General features: G+C 38.6%; 1 long non-coding RNA gene across 2 annotated transcripts; it reads left to right on the top strand.

The window, feature by feature from the left end:
• The first annotated feature begins 19,130 nt into the window (after nt 1-19,130).
• LOC147752515 (uncharacterized) lies at nt 19,131-20,631 on the top strand. 2 transcript variants are annotated; one of them, XR_015313891.1, is made up of 2 exons: nt 19,131-19,371; nt 20,013-20,631. It is a non-coding gene; the product is annotated as an uncharacterized LOC147752515 (long non-coding RNA). The 2 variants fall into 2 exon arrangements; XR_015313892.1 differs by having other exon boundaries at nt 19,131-19,632.
• Nucleotides 20,632-22,307: the final 1,676 nt, after the last annotated feature.

Here is a 22,307-nt window from a genome sequence, read left to right as displayed (position 1 = left end):
AGAAACCGTAAAGGTGCTTCAGGTGATCCTTATCAGGAAACAAAAAAAAAAAAAGAATAGTTGACGTTTTCGAAAATTTATTACCCACGCGTAACTTTTTAATCGTACAATTTGGTTTGCAGCAAATGCATAGCAGGCCTGTAGAGTTACGAATTTAAATATTAATATAGATCTTGGAAAGCCTCTTAAGTTTGAAAAATGTCGCTATTAATTTAAACCCAACTTTATCTTCACTGATCGGTGTGGTCATCTTTAAGAAGACTTAACTGCCTGCCCCAAAAAGACTGTCTCTTATAGCAAAAGTATTATTGCTTTGCTAAAAGCTGAACGTACCGGTAACTTAGCTTTGCACTGATATAATAGTTCTTTCACAAAAACAATAAATACAAGAAATTTTAAATCTGAAAACGATAGCTATATTTTTTTTTTTATTTATTAGATCAAATTATGACACTAAGATATATTAACTTTTCTTAATAAAACGCAAATACACTGCACATACTTAAATTTACGTATCCTTTAATATAACACTATCTTCAGCTTGACTGCGTTGAAATTCCCTATTTAAGGGAGCGTGTCAAAACGAGTCGAAAGCCTATATAGCCCATTAGTGAACGACTTTTGATGCTTTCTGCACTATTTTTAAGCCAGATAGTTTACGGTGAAATAGGTTTGTTGATGGCAGTTATGATTGAGCATACTACAAAACCGGGCTTCCGACCCGGCTGGTCTTGGTTTTGTTTACAGCGATTTTGAAATTTGAATTTTCAGTGATATTTGAGTTAAAGGAAAATCTAATAAAAATAAAGTGAAGTATAATATAAAAATAAAAGAAAAAATAAAGTGAAGGGTTTGCCTGGTTGACCCAAACAGCTTCTTGATTATTTTCTGTATCGAAGGACCTATTTTTTCTCCTTTTATTTTGAAATAATACATTTTTTTAAGCGTTTAGCATCTGAGACGTCAGAGCCTAAAACGTGTCCTAAAAATGCACGTTGCAAGGAGAGAGATTTCGTATATTTGCGAAGATGTTTTTTTATGATCGTTCTACCGTGAAGAGTCATACACTAAACACATGCAGTCATAGAGTGCGGATTTCTTGCAGTAAATAGTCAGCCCGGTCCGTCGACGATACGTGTAAAGGCTGTCTCAAATCGTAGTTTAAGTAACTGCTCATCATACCTTTGGGCGTGTGGCGTATGTTTGGTACCCGGAGCTGTTTCATTGCATTGTCCAGAAGAACAGAAACGAAACGTTGTTTAATACTTCGATTGACCAGGTATCAACTGTCGACGATCCCGCCAGTAGAATCCATAACATCTCTATTAATTACGCGCGTCGAGATATCAAGTGAGATAGTTCGCGTATAAGACACCGTCGACTATTTGATCTTTGACCATTACATATGTTGGAAGCTTTTTTTCTTCAAGTCATAATTTAATTTCGAACAGAATTGATTGCTCACTGGGAATGCGCGTTTTTTTAAAATGCGTAAAATCATGCGACCGTAATACCGTACCACTTCGTCAAATAGAAAAGTCAAGACCTTCGTAAGAAATAAATGACTATACGGATAGTTACAGCATACGAGTGTGTTGATCTGTTGTGGACACCGGAATACAGATACATTAAATGTTTACGATCATATATGCAGATACCCTGTGCTTGATAACCCGTAACAAACTCAGAATAGGGAAGTCGGTCTAGAGCGTATAATATATTAATTATGGACTGCAGCGACTCTTAATGCACCCGAAAGGCCATTGGTTAAAATGCACTTGAAAGGCTACACTAGGACAAGTGTCCAAAGGCGCTTTGTTTAATGAGCATGAAAATGGCACATTGTAAATAAGGATAGTTGCTATCCGTTAGTGCTATGGTAATAGAGCTTCCTTTCAAAATTTAGTCGGTATGTGTTCCTAATACAGACTTCCACCCATGTACCGCTTATTATACTTCACTTAATTAAATATCTAGATTTCGAATGGCTACGGCCTAATAGCTCAACTCGGTCTAATAACAGCTTTAATAATCGTGCCCTTACAGCGTTTACCGACGACGTATGATCCACATCCATTTATAACTTTACAGAAATGGGCCTAACAATCCGTTCAGTGTAAGCCCAATCAGATCGGAAATTGTAAGCCGTCGTTTAAAAAAAGTATCTTGCTCTCCAATATAGAAAGGTGCATTCAACATCAATATCTATTCAATGTATAAATCCAACCTAAGGAACAAGTTTACATACATACATACGCAGATAGGAGCTACGACGGCGCAGCGCAGCAAGCACATCGTTGAGCGTTCACGAAATCCTCTATTCAAATTCGATCGCTTTTTACGCCCGCACGCGAACTTCAATGGGTTTAGGATGACGGCTTTGAAATTTTGACTTGGAGGTGTGCCTCGGCATCACGCTTCCAACACCCTCTGGTAGAAATAACATGCATTTCCTCAGAAATTCAGGATGAAACTAAGGTGAACCTGAAACGAAGTATATCTGTCTATTAGAGGGAACAAAATATGGTAAAATGAGTAGAAAATTTTTTTAAAAAATTTACAGTTCAGCCGTATACGTTTTGTTGTTTTATTAGCCTGCCAGCAAAACGGTATTGTGTAGAGTAAAGCGTCGCCCAGTCTACCGTGAATAAAGGTGCCTACATCTTCGCATACGATATAAGGCTACTAATCAATAAATGAAAAAATATATTTAGCACAAAAGTCGGTATATACATGTACACAATATAAATATCATAGAATTGTCAGTATTGACCAGTTCGGCGGTAGGTACAGGTAGTAGGATCTCGCGTTTAGAAATTTAGATTACCAGTAGCGATGGTACCAAGTGGCTCTGACTAGGTAGAGACTTAAGCATAGACAACTAAGCTCTTTGAATATACTTAAACAACACCTTAAAGGTACTCTCGACGAATACTTATCCAGTCGCAAACCGGCTCAAGTCGCTCTTCCCAAAGAAATCATAGATTGAAAAGAAGATCTTTGTGTCAGCTTGTAGGCAGAATACTAATTTATGGTGTCTAACGTTTATGCGCGAGAAGAGCTGAATAGTCGATAATTTACGCCAAATTGACATACTTTTCGAACAGCTAATACGACACCGGCCGATTGTTGAGGGTTTTTTTTTTTTGCTACATTTAAACTCTATCGAAGTATACACAACGGTGATTGTTATGTATGCGTCTGGCCACGAAACGTTAGTGTTTAAAAACTGCTAGATGGAAAATTGTGAAGAATCTATGGTCTAATGAAACGGGCTCAATCAGCATAGCCGATACGAGCAATTCAAAAACGAAGATACGTATACAACCGATACTAGAGTATTCTGGCATATTCAGGACTAGTATCATACAATGGTAAATGATAGAAGTTTGCAAAATATTTCTAAAGTCAATTTCCTTCCAGTTCTTATGAAGGCAAGGCTGGTTTTCTACAATATTTTATTTGGACCCAAAAAAAAATCAAGCTAGAGCTCTACCTTAATATGGGTATATCGTTATTACTACGGCGCGGTTTTTCTGGTAAAAAAGAAGTAGGTTATGGTCCTGATATACGTGGATTTCTTTCAAAGGATTTCAAAAAAGTGCTAGAAAAAAACACTAATCTCTTTCGATATTAGGAGTCGTTTTTATTATATTGATCAGTAGTACAAAAGGCTTGCTTTTAAATTTATTTCAATTTTGTATTAAAGCCCTTAGTAACGGTTAGTATATTTAAATATGTGTTTCTTTATAATAGACTTACTTGATGTTCACGCAGTAGCCCAGGATGCCTCAAGCGATAAGCTCATGTACAAATGATCCTACTTGGAACCAATCAATGGAAAAATACAATGAACAACATAAACGTGTCGCATTAATAGACACTGAAATATCTGGCATTCGTTGTTTCTGTAGACAGCCGAAAATCTGACCCAGACAGAGTAAGTACAATTGCTAAACTTTCCCATTGCAGAAAGGTATTACTACGTGTGATCACTCATTAATCCGTGTTCGTCGGCAAACAGCGTAACATCAAAATTATTTAGGAAAACAAAAGTTTTTCCAAATTCTACAATTTCGCGTTCTATTGATTCACTGCGTATCAATTGTAGCAGATTTCTAAGCATGCCGACATAACAGGGATGGCGTTATCAGGCGCGCTTGTCTGGATCGATGTAAAAAGGTAACCTATTATGCAATTAAGCCATTAGTGGAAAGGGCCAAGGCCAAGAAAATACGTTGTAGATAAAATTTGCCTGCCAGCGTTTCCGGCAAGTGACACATGTGTGACATTTCGTTTGACAAACCTTTTGATAACAATTTCCCTGAACGAGGAAGGCATGTTCTCATTTCCGGCTAACTGATGACTGCAACTTTAGTGCTAGAAAGTAAACGACAGAAGACGATGAAGCTTTGTAATATAGTCATCTTAATTAAATTAGCAAGAGGTACCTCTGATGCCAAATAGTATCGTACTGAGATGATTGCTGTTGTTCGTACAAAATTGAGCGTTGCTTTATTAGAAATAACACGTAGAAATCGATGACACGATGAAGAAATAGCAAGTCATAAATTGAAGCAACGAGAGCCTTTTTTGCGGGCCCTATCCAAGCTTACCCGCTGCAAATAACACAACGTTTTCTAAGGTACGTTGAATATCGAAAGCAGCCTAACACCTGTCGGATATAAACAACAACAAACAACGCCTTACGCCTATCGCTTACGTTATCGCTCACAACTCTCGCACATCTAAAACTGGCGTAACTCCATAGAACATAAGACAAAATGAGACTTGTGTTAAAAAAATTGAGAAGGACTGCCAAAGCTTCTAGCAACTCCAGAGCCCGGATGATGAAATTGAAGTTTTTGAAAAAGGATAAATGACGAACGAGATAGCTTATAGGTCAACATGCAAGAAGGTCATTTTCTGTTTGCACATGTTTTTGCAACATATTACAGGTTTCAGTACTTTCTCTCTGCGAGGATTCCTTGGGCATTTTGTTGAGAGGAACAGCAGGACCTGCGATGCATTCTACGCAACATATTTGCGTTGCATTGGTTAAACCTAAACGGCTACCTACCTAACCGGCAGAATTACAAAAACTTCATGCGTCGCTCAGAGGTGAAGTTCTGAAATGGCGCTGTTAACGCCATCTTTTTTTTTAAATTTAAGCATTAAGTTATCCTGAAGATGAACTGCTGCTATATTAAAAAAAAAAAATCAGTAATATTCGTAAAAGACGCTACTGATGAAAAACAGGTTTCATTTTCGGCTCACAACAACAGATGCATGTGAGGTAGAAGCGTTTACTCGCGTCAAACTAACTGGCCTTTGTGCAAGCTGATAGACGTGAGAAAAACAAGAAGCACTTACGTTGGATTTGTTTTTGTTCCTTTGGCCGCATTGCTCTCTACATTACCTGATTTAACGACGATCGGCCAACGAAGACTACTAAATAACATGATAATGCATCAACTGTGAGCAAGACAGGGAACAACTTGCTGTCCCTGACAGAATCGTGGAGGAGAAACTTGACTTTTAGTTATGATAAACTCAGCCATTGCTTTATTAGCTGCTGCTTTTAATACAGATCTATGTCAAAACCATTTTTTGAGTTGCAGTATTCGGGTCCTGTCAGGCATCCTGCGCTCACATTTTGGTCTCGGCTCCGATAACTAAAAAAATCGATACAACCCAAACCTGTGTATGGTAATTAACATAGCTCTGTGTGCTATATGAAAGCTATATAAGTCATTTGAGTCAAAGATGCAGAGAATAGGGTTTTGAACTACTGAACTAATTACTAACTAAGTTTAGAGATAATCGTAGTGGCCACCTTTGTTTTGATGAAGATCATGCAAGATCGCTCCTAGTAAATATCACTTTACCTGTAGCAAATCAATTTGTACGATGTTAAACAATTACTATACATACAAATATATAGCCGAGAACCTGAATACAAATGCTAAATACAGCCGTGCAAATCTAGTCAAAATTGAATCTAAGTGCAAGCCAACGTTTTCATTTAGTTCTAATTACAAACTATGGGGTGTATAGGTATATAGAAGCCCCTTAGATACAGGAGTTAATACCACTCGCCGCTCGTAGATGTAGACAGAACCGACAATACAAACGCAACACGTAATCCAAGGCCCATTTGTTGTACAAACTATGTTTTTACATACTTTAGTAAAACCTATGGTACCGCCATTCTAATTGAAAATGTTGCATCTATAATTAGCTTTTGACGTAAGGTCAGATGACAGCGACATTTCCGACACCACCCACTGCGCCGTCATGTCAGTTGACAGGACACTATTACCGGTAATGCAAAAAACGATAGAATCCACTCTGCCTGTAAAACAAAACCACTACAAAGCAGCCTCAATGCCTTCATTATGAGTGAATAAATCGGCATGGGTGATACGCCACTTCCATATAATTCATGCTAATTTCTCACGACAATTCTTTCCCGCTTCATATTCTATGACGAGAAACTCGTTAATTATTACTTACTATATTACCTAATGCAGCCGCCGCGATAGCAGAAATGTAAAATAATTTAGAGGAAGGATTCAACTACTCTAGTGCGTGATGCCCGTCAAGTATTTTTCTATACAGGAACCAACGTATACATAATGGTTTAGGTTCAATTAGCCTTAACAGCAGCCAGGCTTATCGTTAGAACAAAATCACATAAATGTTAGAAGCTATTCGTCAATTGAATCTATAAAACTTTGTTGTTCTTTTTTGTAATTTGTTATTTACATAGCACCATTGCAGGGAAGCACATAAGAAAATCTACAAGTTTATGTTAAAAATTGGCATTTAGCCCACTCACGGATGCTTTGACCTTCCCTATTCTGTTTTACGCTGACTAAATATAGCCGTACGGACCCACGATACATTGTTAAGTATGTGCTGCCTGAGATACTGGCCTGATTTACAGATATTTTGCTCTCTTTTATCCACCGTTTGTGAGCGCTAAATAAATAAAATTAAATTAAAAAAATTTAAAAATATATATGGCTCTGTAAATGAAAGCTCAGGGAACGGCTCGCACTGTCACCCATCGTTTACTAAGTCATGTAAGCCCGATTAAACTCCTCAAATAAACAATAGACAAAGTACGCTGCAATAGAAATTCTAACATCGCATGTATGTACCCACGAAGGTGATTCCGGTCCAAAAAGATCGTTCGTATATCAATGGTTTCGTACTATCATTATCAAACTCGTCCGGACGTACAACTTAGCACCTATGTAATTATTTCAGTTTCATACCGCTGTAAGGATTATAGGTAATATACCTGAGAGTGTTATGTGAGAATAGGATATCACATTGATATAATTACTAGCAGCATCCTGTAAAAAAATATGCCTACTTTACTACCGAACCAAAAAAGGAAGCAATTCCCACCTCTTGAACGCATTTCTCATACAGGAAAAATCTTGGAACGCTTTAACGTGACTGAACGAAGTCCGTAGAAATCAATATATCAATTATAGTGCCTGCACGGGCAACGTGCACGAATAAAGTTATTATATATGCTGTTTACTGAAAAACAAAAACATTATGCATATAAGGCCTGGGAGGGGAATGCGTCTGATTTTAGTTACAATAATCAGTACTGCAAGCGAAGCACTCCGGTGATAATGGACTGTATATGATCATCAAAGCTCGCTGATGTTGGTGAAAGATAGCATCTCTGTCAGTTGTCTGCTAGTGACCGTCTTAAGAGCGCCAATAATACGCTGCCAGACGGATGTTTCAAAAGCATCATTTTGAATGAAAGGACCATTTTCTATGATAGGAGCTGCCAGCCTTAAATCTTGATCATGGATGCTTTCTTCTCTTTTTGATAGAACGGCCATGGAAATATCAGGTAAGGCGGAACGTGCGTCAAGAATTTGCATGCTTGCATTCCGGGTATCACATATATATACATCTACTAATCTACTTCGTAGATAGTCTCTACAGCAAACTGCCTCTCTGTTATCTTACGAAAATACCTACGTGGTATTTACTTCGCAAGGCCCGTAAAGATTTAGACGAGACCTAGAAGACCTTGCTAGAAGACCCCTACGATCTTCTATCCTAGCTGGATTCTACAAACGTTGACTGGTGGACAGGCTGTTTCGGTGAACTGCCTCTGCCTTTTACATCATCTTGGGAATTTTTTTTATAAGCACTGCCACTATGCTCATGTATTGACCATCGTTTAGCATTTACGTGGCGGCAACGCAAAGCGCTGTGTAATAGGAAAATTCGTACAACGCGCGATAATAAAATCAAATATCTGACGTAATACAACTTTTATCGTGCAGTAATAAGAGTAGAAGGTAAAATTGATCGCCATCGGAATATATGAATAAGTTAAAATAGCCAAAATAGAATAAGTTAAAAAATAGCCAATAAATAAAAGACTAAAAAAATAATGTAACTACTTAAGAAACTTGACACAGGCACCTGGTGAGAACTATCAGTCTACTTTGAAAAAGATGGTCAGTACCGAGAGGAACGCCGAACAGGCTCGATAACGTCATGCAATTATGGATGTATAGATGGCTTATACATGTATTATACAGATGGATCAGATACAAATAATCAGGTCAGATGCAAATTCGGTGAAAATAATTCCAATTTTGGAAACAATATTTGAATGGCCTGAACTAGCAATTTTGGTCAGAGGTTTAGCCGCGCAGGCTTTTTGAGCCGCCTCTTAAAATGCTATTCAATTTAAAGATAGTTTGTAGAGTGTCAGCGTACCTCGTTCTTCATTCAGATAATAAAGGACATTGTAACGATGGCGATTATATCTCATTCGTTTAATAATCGTATAAGCAATTATAGTTGAATATCTTAGTCTAAGAAGTAGTACAGAAAAACGTGTATAGGATTCGTGCGATGTGCCCCTCAGAGCGCCTACTCAAGCACAGTTTCGACGACACAACAGGCGCGGTTGTTTATAATTGAACTCAAAACAATGGTCTTTGTAGACCGCCGATGTGTATCGACTACGAACATCGTAAGGCGCCGCCGCCACCGCCGCCTGTTTTTTTTTCTAAAAATATAGAAATTATATATTACAATTTCTATCTTTGCTCATTTCACGGCCGACTTCCAGGCTACTAAAAAAATATGTATTTTCTGTTTGCTATGTTGACTGAATTGACCCTGGTGAAAGTTTTGCAACAGGTATTGTTTATATATATAGAGTTGGCATATTAATGGAGCGAAAATGCCGTTTCTGCTTGCTTCGCTGGGGGTTTGTTAAGTCCCTTTAACTTAGCCTTCGGTCGTTGTATTTTCTGTAGGTACGTCAAAAGGCCAGTTTGACGTGTTTCTTACTCTGTATACCTTGTGTTCAAACAAGATAGTTTATAGGTCAAGTCATTTGTTTGTACATGTGCTTTCACGAGTCTTTTTGCTGACTGCGATCGATAAAAACATTTTCTGCTAGCTTTGAAACTATTCCATTCAAAGATCGATACCAAAAGCTAAGCCTAAGAGAAGCAATCGGTACACAATCCCTCAGGTTAAAATATTTAAATGCATAAACTCTCAGTTTCAATAGAATATACTGTCCTGTACACATACATACCTTCACGTAACGAGCAATTTATTATACGCGTAGTTAAGCGATCTGTAAAAATAACAAACGTCTATAGATATGACTGCGTGTGAATAACATCTTGTTTGTCTATCGCTTTCAGAATCAAACGGCCTTATGTATGTACAATTAACAGGCTGAAGCAGTATCCTTATCATACAAACTGGTGACTAGCTAACTTATGCTGTGGCAAGTTAATTTATGTGACTGAACCGACAAATACGCATACATATCCCTGTAGGAGATGACATACATACAACTAGTGTAATCGTTGAATAATTACGTTAAATTTAACTTAAAGGCGTGCTCATTTAAAGCCAGCTAAACGTCACGTGTCTCTGCCCGAACGTGCTGATCTTCGTGCATTTGGAGCCTTTCGTTTCCCAGTAGAAAGTAAGACTTCCATTCACGCTCTCACAGGTATTCCATGCTCGTATCGACAAAGACCCATACGGCTTCACTGAGTTGGCGTCGTGGCAAAGAGCTACAAAGTACATTCGCTGACAGCGCGCCAAAGCACTGTGATTATTGAAAGCTTTTCAGCGGCTATCAAACTTTATGGCCGTATCAGAGGATAGGCGTTCTTTCCTCTACTGAAAGAAGTAGATAACTATGATTTAAAGCTTAAACGTCACAAATACTATAAAATGACTTTGTGTTCAAACATCCTTGGATCCTTTGGAGGAACGCGTTCGGATAGGGGAAACTCATGTGAGCGAGAAAACTATTATACATATGTATGTAAACACTTATGTAATAATCCACACCTTTCCACACAGTTTTGCTGGTGTTGGAAGTAACGCATTCTTATTTCTAATTGTCGTTTTCGACCGAGCGCACCACTCAGATTGTGGATAATTAATAGACAAGTATAACTTACTATTGATTTGCTTCGATAAGCCACCGATAGTGAAATTACATATGGGCACCTAGAAGCTGCTAGGGTGCTGGAACGACTTGGTAAAAAATAAAGAAAAATATATCTAGCATACAGTCAAAAATTTTTTCTAATTTGCATCCACGACGCTGTGACGAGCGAGTCTGCCGAATTTGCCTGTTACGGTCTAAACGGTTACTAAAACGCCAGTTTCTGTATATATTCACCTATGAAAATTATAAATGAATCAAAATAGTTTTTGGAGCCGTTTTGATACGTTATTGAGTTCTGTCCTCTACGAAAATCTTCCGGTTTATCTAGTCTAAAAAGCTTCCTGATAATGTTAGGAGCCGCATTCAAAATGCCAGATCGTCGAGTTGGGGTAACCGGATGAACGCTCCCGACACGCAACGACGGCCCGTCGAAGTTTGACATAATTCATACACCCCATTCTAAATATATGAAAAATTTTGGCTTCCAGTGTTAAAATCTTAATTAAATTAATATGCTAGTTAATAATTAGTATCTAAGGCAGTAGCTAACTAAACATTTGCCGCTATATCGACAGCTTTGAAAGCGCTGTTTATAGTAATTTATGGAATCTGAATAAACTTCAGGGTTATCTACGGAGACAGACGACAGATGGGGTTAAAGCCTTGCACACAGATATACATGTACGTTGAACTACGTTTCCAATCAGTATCACTAAGTATAGTTGTCTGGGATCAGGCAAAACCGAAAAATAATAATAATTAATAGTTAACGGTAACCGGCGTATATATTCGTAGGCCATTGTAATTGTTCAATGAGAATTTTATGCGCGCCTTGTTTTCATAACTACGTGCAATCCAAAGGCTTGTGATCCAAAAGTTTGTGGCCGATAAGGGAAGATGTACAACGGAAACGCGTGTTTTTACCGCACGAGATGCTGCAGGGATGCCTAAGTGAGTACAGCAGGAAACGTGCGACACAGTTTGCTGAGACAAAGGCAGAAATCATTACGTCGAAAGAAAAGAGGATATTAGGAAATGGATCAAATATATGCAGTTTAACGTGCATTGTAATCGTGTTAGTTTTTTGCTTTGCACGATTCAACCGTAGACCAACGTAAAATATACATACATTTACAGTGGAAAGTTGCTTTCTTCTGATGGATGATTGAATCTGAGAGCAGACTGACGGGAGCGCTGTGACCACACAATGAATGTGCAATATATAAACAGCACTCATAGAGAAATGAGTCAACATTTGTTTACAGTTGTCGAAATCGATTTGGATTCTACTTTTTTGGTATTCCTCGATAGATATCGAGATCTCGTGAGATCGATATCGAGGACCCAAATTGGAAATGACCAGTTGCCACGGGCAATAATTAGACATTTTTTCCAGTTCTCATTATAGCGGTGCTTGTAGCTAAAGGTTTAAAATGAACATAAAAAAAAACATATTTTTCATCCAACGTTGTTCTTTAGCTCTAAGGCAGTTTTGTACAGAGATAAAAAACAAAAAAACGAAAGTTCTCTTAAGATTCTCATAAAGGTTTTTTTTCTCTATTTAAACATCGATGAAGCATGAAGCCTGTCTTGTCCAGATCCTTCGACCTTAATTGTGAATGTAACCCTGTTTAAGTTTCACAGTGTAAGCGAAAGAGAGGATATTGACTGCAAATGACCCGCGACTTTTCAACTTTTTGTTCTTCTTGCCTCATTTGGTTTATTATTTTTCTTGAGAATCCCACTTTGGAACGTATATTGCCTCACGCTCCACGGGCGTAACACTATTTTCCCCTCTAAAAAATTACTGCACATAATACTCACCTCATTCCGGAATTGAGACCGGTGCAGTTCTTTATTCGTGAAGTGTCAATCGGCCTTCAGAAACGTGAGAAAATACGCAAGGCTTATGCTAGCTAATATATACTTTGCCAATATCCTCTGACGAGCTTTATTATACTCATAGAGGCGAGCTGTTCTTCGACCCAACTCCACTAATCACTGAACGAATCGAGGGACATTTTTAAAAATGCACATTTTTAAATTTCCTACATCACGGGTAGAAGACGGTGGTTGATAGACCTTGTGTGAGTAGACCGTGTTTCAAGATAATCGTGCAGGAAGGCATGCCCTTGAATAAATATTCGGCAAAAGGCAAACTTTTCCAAAACAACACATTTTCCCTGTAGGAGCCCATTTCACAGTTACATCGTTTGAGGAACTATACGATTTATGATAACAGATGCAACATGTAACAATTAAAATGATAATTTTATTATCATCACTATAGAAAATTTCTGGAGAAATATTAGTATAGTTTAAAAGAAAAGAGCTGTGCCTTGTAAATACAGGGCTTGATGTTTAAAGGAAATAACCAGAGCCTAGACAGGTATTCATGGGGCCCTTTGGAACGTATATGGGTTATGTAAACCATTTCGAATAGATAGATAGATAGATTCTCAATGTGGATGGTTACATCTGAATGGCATGCATTACTTGCGTCCTTTAAACTCTGACAGGAAATAGCTTTTAACCGATAGCTTCTGTAGATTGCATTGAACGCTTTATCGTCTGACCGCTAAAAAATATATATGACTCACTACTTGAGTATTACACTGCCAATACTATGTTATATGAAAACTACGGAAAGAATAGCGCTATTTATTCAAGCAACACTTCATCCTTGCGTGATGATCGCGACGGAAACGTCTAGAATTATTAATATGGGTCATAGCATTATTATATATATATATATATATATATATATATATATATATATAATGGAGTTCTTATCAATCAAAAACAATACAAACTGAGATAATGCTACACAAATAAAAGGCTATAAACTCAGCTCTAGCTAGAATATCACCTATAAACAGTCATGCCCATGCAACCGCTTTAGTCAAGCAGATGATACATTTATGTATAAAGAAAATGTTTTTAATTAAATTTTATTCGCCCGTCAACGACGCTTCACAGGAAATAGGTTTCCAATTGTTTCAGTTTCTCCTTATACCTAGGTGCTGCTTCAGCTTTTCTTTTCTTTTGCTGATAACAAATAATCTATTAGTGACTAACCAAAGCATCGATATTCTGTCGAAGAAGCGGAAAAAACGGATTACACCGCCAACCTTCAGAAAATCGTTTTTGCATTGAGAACACGACTTCCCGCAAAGACGGATGCGTTGTAAAGGGTTGTCGATCACATAGTGAAAATTTCAATATGCTACATATCCGAGGGGCCATCTACCATTATACAGGTGATCAATATGCTACGAGTATGTTAGGTTTTCTAATCAAGAGACGTGAACTGAATAAACCGCGCATTGCTTTTTCCCTGTGGCTGAATATTCGGACTGCTTGACCGCACGATTGTACATTGTTCCGTTATAGGGGCATAGACTAGATTCGAGGTCGGCTTGGAGCTTGCTTTGCTCGAGAGAAAGCATATAACAGGCAGTAGACTTTGCTAAATGCCTAGGCATATTTCTGCGCTTAATTATTTAATTGCGAAAGTAACTAACGTACTGGCGTCGGCCTTCTGTTCTGAAGGACAAACTGCTTCCGCCCCAATGAACTCTAACGGGTGGGAAAGCAATTTTAAGGATTATGTACACCGGCAAATGAATGTCCCGGCATTGCGAAATATATCCGCAGCAGAGACAGCGTTATTCGAACATGTGGGGCACAATAGAGGCGTATTAGAGAAACGGGCGAAAGAAACGTCTGCAAAGCTAGATGTATATAGCGGTTCGACTACGATCAGATAAACTTTCGCCATTATGGCTGTAATGGCTGCCCCTCGTCCGGCATTAAGCCAATACTGAATGTCTATTGGAAGTGTTCAATGAAATCAAATCAGATTTCATCTATTCACGATTTAATAAATTCAGGCCAACAACACAATATCCCATATGATAGTGATTAGTTATCGTACTAAGCGCTGCAGCTTCAGCACGAAACGCAGTTTGCTTTTCCTCAAGAAAGAAGAAGAACCCAAACAAGAAAAAACCAGCTGTTGAAGTTAACGGCAAACGTCATTCAAACATAATACGTTCTTATGTTGAATGCTTTACTGTAGCAGATAGATCCGTCGATGAAACTATCCACATCATACACAACTTATTATCAGAAAGTTCAACATGCAGAAATAGAAGCTGTGATTTTTTGACACTCCTTCTCTACTGGATCCGAGTGTACCTGTTTAGACAGAGCTAATTACTGATCTGCCAGTCAATTGTTAGCATCCTGTTTACTATTGATGTACGACCGTACCCCCGCCTCAAAACAAAAGCAAAGTCTGCATTGCCAGTAAAAGGTTTGACTGCCATAGACACCGAGGCATCTTCTACTGTTTGTCTCACACCAGTTGCTATAATATCAGTTGCAGTAGGTAATAAAACAGAGTTTAAAGAGCTGATCGGGTCCATCGTAGTCATACGAAAAAGCGGAGGGGCCTTTCTGGCGGGGGCTGGCGAAACTTGTCAGGACCAAACGTCTAAATAGAAACGTTTGTTTTGATTTCTAAAGTCCTCTCATATTCAGATGTTGTGACGATCCGTGGCCAAATTTCTCCAAATCAGTATCTAAATTCTTGTGAGGCTTCCCGCTTAGCGTTGCCCATTTGAAGCACAAGGCCCTGCATTCGCTCTTTGTTTACAAGACGTTCATTTTATTTTGGTTGCATAGCTTTACTCTAACTTTGAAAAGATAATTATTTATACAAGTTCAAAGAAAGATATCACTCGTGTACACGTAATGCAGAAACGTAGTCATTCTGTTTCAAAGAGTCTGTCGCCCCAGCAGTATACGTTGTCACGCTGTAGAAAAGTAGTCTTCCGTACGAAGTAACTGCGTGACTCAGCTTCTCGACGACGTCCTACTCGGATGTGGCTGCCAAGGGTCTTAACTGTCCTCTTTGAGAGTTCTAGATGTGGGTAGAACAAAGTGTCTATTTAGGGTCTATCTAAGAAGGTACATAATTATCCAATCTGGCATCGAGGAACGAGCAGATTATGTAATTCTAGCGGCGAGTAGAGGCAATTGTTTCTATTAAAGGAAGAATATGTTTAATGTTGAAGAATAAGTGTTTTTTTTACACGTAATTTTTATTGTACCGTCTCCGATTAAAACAGCCAGCGTCACGATATGCACAATATAAGTTTCGTTACTTTTCGGCTTCATTACAAACCTGCAATCATGTACACTACGTGTGCACGTATTAAACAATAACTCCACCGTACGTAATTGCAGAATCATGACTACAAGAACTTGTTTAGAACTCTACGAACATTCGCGTACCAACTGTAGCCACTTCGTTATTAGCCAACAAACCTCCACAAATATATACGGGTAACTGTACGCCTTCATTTTCGCCTTAGACCGCATATGAGTTTTTGGCTAAGAAAGAGATGTAATCTTCTTTGAGATCTAAGCGTGCTCTAAAAAAAGAAGTTTGAACAAAAAAAAAATAAGTACATACTCGCAGTGGCCAATAATACCATAATTACCATCTTCAATAATTGCTTCGAGACAAACGTGTCTGTATTGAGTGCTTTGATCGAATAGATGAAAAACTGACACCTAAAGGAAAGGCAGTAAGCGTATCGCATTTGCCTATCAAGATGTGCGAGAAATTTACGTAAGGCGTAATAGTATGCCTCCTAGCTCAGTAGCACCATCTTGTTCAACCAAGCTATTTATGTGTTAGGAAATGATTTACATTCTATCGGTTATCAATTGGTTATATAAAATTTTGCCCAGCGTTAATAAAACTAGAAGACTGCACTGATCGGATGAAACGAGATTATGATAAACAACCCGAGATTCGCCCCTGTTCCACTGTTGGCATTCACTGTGTTTTGACCGATCTCGATAGAAAATCCCCCAGTGAAATAGAATAAAAAAAAAAGCAGACCAATATATGCCGAAAAAGTTTCCCGTAGCCCCGTAAAATAATGAGTCTCAACGTCTTATGAAAATTCGACATGGCGTATATACGAGTAAAGAAATATAAACTGACTGGGTTATCTTATTATTAAAACATTACTTGTGCTAGCCGATTATATGAGGGAGGAAAGCTAAATTGCAGCATCTTACAGAACGGCGAGGTGTCAGGTCAACGACAGATACACACCAATGACGGTCTCGATTAACAGCGATTGGGTCTTGCCTTATTGGTTGTAACGTTTAAAGAAACCATCGACCCAGTCGGTCTTCTCGTTTTCATGCGATTTTTTGATTAGCTACCCATTAGAGACTTAAAAGATACGCAACTTCTTCTCTTCAACAAAGTGAGACCTTTCCATATTTGTAGCTCTACCCAAATAGTAACGTGGTATGGTGATAAACGTGTAGTGAAAAATCGAAGTAGGAAAAAATAATAGATTTCGTATCACCTATCAGAGAGGAACACCTTTGGCGACGAGAAATTCGAGTATTGGAAAATCTAGCTTAGCGTTTTTATCTTGGGAACTTCAGTCCGCTGAATTATCTTAACCAGGCGAATAGCTGTGAATAGTATTAATGGTAGTAAAACAATTTTTTTGTTTTTACATTTATGGCATTAATGGTGTATATAGCCTATCTATAATATTAGGGTGAATAGGGTTAGCCAATATGCCAAAAGAATCAAATGTGGTATATTGCATGCATCAATAGACAAGCTAGATTAATTAGATCGATCAATGCTTTGGCCGAGTTATCTACGCGTGATAATATATGTATAGGTGAGGGCATGCCTCAAACCAGGTGCAGGATATTACCCATCAAGCGGTAGGAATGATAAAATAACGCGTCGGACGTAAAGCAATCAATCAAAAGTCTTACGCTTCGAGATAAAACAGAGGCTGTATATAGGAATAAAGAAATATAAACTTTGTACCATAACGTGCTCATCTTCACATGGTCCATTATGAAATGAATGCAACAAGCTAAGATTAACCATTATTTGTTATTACTATTAAATTATTACTAACAATTGCGTGAGGTGTAACGTAAGCAGCCATTTTCTTTCGGTAGAACAAAGCACATATATGTATGATCTGTAGGTTGCACCTTTAATGAACCTAGGCGGCTAGTTTACCTCTGGTCAACTGCTTGTAACGCATATTGTTGCCTAACAGCATTTGGTGTCTTTGAGCAACATCAACAGTCAACTACAGCTGGAAAGCGCTGAGACTGGTTGAGCTATTTTTGCGATCAGCTTTATCCACAAAGAAAACAACACATTTTGGGCGTGACCTCATTTGTTACGTCGATCGCGGTCAACGATGACTGATTATCTGTTGTTTGTAAGTTCAAACGTTACTTACATCTGCAAATACCCAGACTACTTACACAAGGTTTGTAGGTTCGATTTGTTAACATATCGTGTCGCCTGCGGTTGAACCTGTACTACTGACCTTGCCCCAGCTCCGTGCACTCTTTTACGTCCCCTTTACTTATTTATTTCAGTTATACAACACTTTAGATACGGCTGTGCTTTCATATACCCTTCTACCTTCGACCGGTACGGGAATACGGAATCTATAACTGGCCTTTCTGTAGACATTGACTTAATCGGAACCTTAAATAGGCTATCCATACATGGTTTTGTTAATACACTATTTATAGTTCGGCTGGCCGCAGACATTTCTTAAATTTAGGTTATGTAAAATGCCTATTCATGCTTAGAAATAACATATAAGTGTGCAGGTATCTAACAAACAAGTTTTACTTGCGTCCTATTAAATCTAACCTAAAATAGACAACTATACTAACAAAAGCTTTTAACACTTTACTTTCATATTTCGCGGAGGAAAGCTAATTGTTCATTGTCAAGAAGTACGCGATTTGAAGATGAACGCCATTTGTGCCAACAAAGAGTCGACAATCGGCTGAAAATGATTATTGTACTTTACTATTTCAAAGTGTGATCGGTTTCATACGATTTTTTCCCCATTTTCAATTTATCTTAGTACTCGAATACTTCGTAGCACCTTCGTATACTCCGGTTCAATTATTTTAACTAATTTACTTCTGCCAACAAATTTCCAAGTCTAAATCGGAGTACTAAGCATAAGCATTGGATAAGTTCCTAAATTAGTTTTTCTATAGCCCAAACCGCTTTGGGTAGAGTGATGCGACCCATGATCTTTGCGACTTGAAGGACCGTGTTGATCAAATGCATAAGATGTAAAGCGGAGGACAGATTTTAGTCTTCAACTGCAGCCATTGGATTCTTCATAGAGAATATTCTATTCTGTGCTTTGTCCATATTGAAACCAGAACGTAAACCAGCGACACTGCTCAGTAGCAAATGTAGAAATAAAAATGCCTCCGGAAACGGCTTTTCTCCAAGAACATCTACAATAGAGATACGTGCGGAAAGCCAATACTAACCACCTGTAAGGCGCACAACTCCGAGCTCGCGATCGTTTATTTATGGCCACTGTTTGCCTGTAGTTTCGACGAGCCGATATCGAAGCGAGCCCGGGGGACAGAGAGCGCTGTAGAAATTGATTTCTTAAGAATGTACATTTACTTCGCTTCTCACCTAGATTTTCAACGGTAACATCCAAATGATACAGAAGGGTTTCCTCTCCACCAATCCATTCTGTAATCTGCCGGCGATTCCTATCAATTAGAAGGTAATAATGAAGTGGATACATGTGACACTCGTCATTATCTTGATTCTCGCCCTTCTGTTAATGTGTTATACTATTTTCAGGTCGAGCCTGAACAAGTGTAAGCCTTCGTGAAAGAAACAATCTCCTGCAAGTATGCTGCTGTTGTAAAGCCGAGTTTCCAACTTTGTTAAGAACTCTGTGTCGTTTGATCGTGAGTTTGTTTCTATGCTTTCAAGGCAGCGGGGATACTGGACCGCGAGAAGACGTTGGCGATGTGTAGTACGTTTTGTCATAAGGCGTACTTGACCTTATTTGCAATTGAGGAGTTGATCACCAGCGGAGATTTTATGCTATCCAATAGGTGGACTGATGCAATTTTGCCTTATTCCAACATCGTACATGTACAGATACGACATGCTACGGCACACTTTCGTTCTGTTCTAAAACGCCTCCAGAAACAACGCTGTAAAATAAAGAAACTAATTAAGGAAAACATGATATAACATTAATCGCCAATGTTTGAACATGTCGTTGATGAATGTACGTATCTCCCACAGACTAGATAAGTTTGTTCAAATACAATTACGAGTTTGTAAACATGGGATATATCTACTGTGAGTGATTACCAATACGTAAAATGGACAGGATCCCTGAGTGCTGAGTGCTACATATTGCCGCTGTTTAACTGCTTGTAACAGCAGTGGTCATTGCTTCCTTCCAGGCTTTGGACTACGCTAAACAGTTGTGTTGTTAAAGGCAAACACTGTTGAGTCACAAGTGGCCTGTGTTTAGCCGTCTAACCCTTCTATTATCGTTGCATTAGCTTTATAATTAGATATCAATTTTTCTTAGAACCGCTGGTCTACATGAGTACTTGGAGTAAATCCCTGATATCATTGACTGCTTCTTCTACTTTGCAGCCGAAGGCGAACAAAACCCGGAACAACTTAACAAAGTCGAGAAATGTTCAGATCAACGTCAGACGCATGGCGAACACGTTTATTCACCGAACTCTGTCGTTCTGAATTGCACGGACATGCCCAAGGAATGCCCCTGCACCATAAGTTACAAAAGTGCGAGGGAGTGTGTCGTCGTTATTAAACTTTAGTTCTTGTGAAACAAAAAACGCGATGCAGGGAAAACATCCTAGGAGGAATCATCGTAAAGAGAAAGTAATCCGCAGGATAAGGCACGGACAGAGAGGCTATGAAAAAACGTAGATGATGAAGTTAGTTACACCGTGACGCATTTGCGCTTCGATAGTTAGGCTATCTGCCATCAGACCGGGACGCATTTGCGCTTCGATAGTTAGGCTATCTGCCATCAGACCGGCATGCAAAAGTTGAAATAATGTTGACTTAAACTTAAGCCCTATATTGTATTGACGGCTAGCAATGAAGAAGTACAGCGGCTATAAGCCGGGTCCATAGCCATGCGTTATTTGTTATTGGCCGAACAAGTGCTTTATGAAGTTATCAAAATAAGCGCTGACTGATAATACTTCTTGGGCAAATACACAATGCATTTTTATCGACAGCCTATTTATCTAGTTACTTAAGTTTGTTCTATTATGAAAGAATAATATACCAACAGGGGTTGTTTCGGAGTCATCACTACATTCAGTTGTCGACACTGCACGATGGTCGAACGTTTGTTAGTATTGCTATATAAATATATATAAACTTCATGCTTCCTACAGAAAAATGATGTAGTATTAATTTATGTGGGAAAGAATCTCTAGTGGATTGTGGGTTATTCAGTGTCAGTAGCACTAAATAGAACTTTAATGCCATATAACCTTGGCTGGCATATTATTGCATGTACTTCTTCAAAATTTCGAAAACTCCTTCGAAATTCACTGCCACTTGTTACGGATTTACGATAAGTACCGTAGCTAGATATGTTGATTGCCGTAAGGACCGTTACCGGGAAACGGCTTAGCACTCATATGCATGAGATTATTCGAGTTCGTACTTAACCTTAAACCCAACGATATTTTTTATTTAAATTGTTGGAATTAGCAATTCAGTCCACCCGACCGATCACGATAAACCCATAAGCAGCAACATTTTACTTATAAATGCATACCTGGGTTTAGCTTTTTCCGAGGCTCTACTGTTAGTCATTTGTGTTTCAGCTTCTTGGTTACGATCAAAGTGTAACGTATTGATGTTTAGAGCCTCCATGCGCCAGAGCGCGTTGCTGAGCAGATTGACGAAATGGTAAAACTAGCTATATAGTAACCTAGCAAATCTATGACAGTTGTTTAATCTGTTTCGCCACCCATGTGGCTGGTTGGGACCCCTTTGTTCAATCTACACATTGAGTACATCCTCAGGGTAGGTACACTCTTAAATAACAGCGACTAAACCGTGCGGATTGAAGGTAACCCACTGCGTACATCCATTCGATGTTCTAGGAACGCTGCTCTCGAGGGAGAAACTACATATGTCTCGCCTGCTTACCTAGGCGCTGAATAAGGTTTGGAGGCTCAACTGGCCCTAAGTTTTAGGCAAGTATATTGTTTGGCATTGGCATATGGATGAACAATGCTTGCATAATGCTTGAATTATCGCTAGACAGGACTGTCACTTTGATTGAACAGGTGAAGGTACAATGACTGATAATTATTACAAACCGTCAATTTCAGCTCATGATTGTGCTGACAGATAGAGATGATTTCCTAGTAATATTTTGTAACGATACTCAGTTTTACGAAGCAGAATCATCTGCCATCAGCTGTGTGCTCACTGCGTTTTTCAAATGAATGGCGCGTGAAACAGAGAACACTCAACTAAGGGCAATCCACAAAACAGCTTAAAAGATATCTAATTCTGCCACTATTTCTAAACAAATAATGTTTTGGAACGTTATTGGAAATGTAGAAATGGCAGTAACACTATTATTTTATAGAAATTTCAAAACAATATGCAGGACGGCACAGTAGAAGAAACGGCAAATATGCGCTCAGAATTTACCGTAAACCGAATATTTCTAGACGGGCTGCCAGGGCAGTTTTCTATGAGCGATGCGATACCAAGTCGGTGAATTTCATTAATCGTAGTACGTAAACGCTAAAAGGTGGGTTATCTATAAGAATGTATAAAACAGCGTACATAACAGACGATAAGGAAAGATACTGGATCAGATGTTGCTGCTACCAGCGGGAAAGACGATTTGGAATAAGCCACGATTGTTTGCTACGAGCAATTCGT

This window comes from Varroa jacobsoni, unplaced genomic scaffold (assembly GCF_002532875.2).
Source record: "Varroa jacobsoni isolate VJ856 unplaced genomic scaffold, vjacob_1.0 scaffold_1203, whole genome shotgun sequence".
Lineage (NCBI taxonomy): Eukaryota > Metazoa > Arthropoda > Arachnida > Mesostigmata > Varroidae > Varroa > Varroa jacobsoni.
This window is presented reverse-complemented; position numbering and strand designations above follow the sequence as displayed.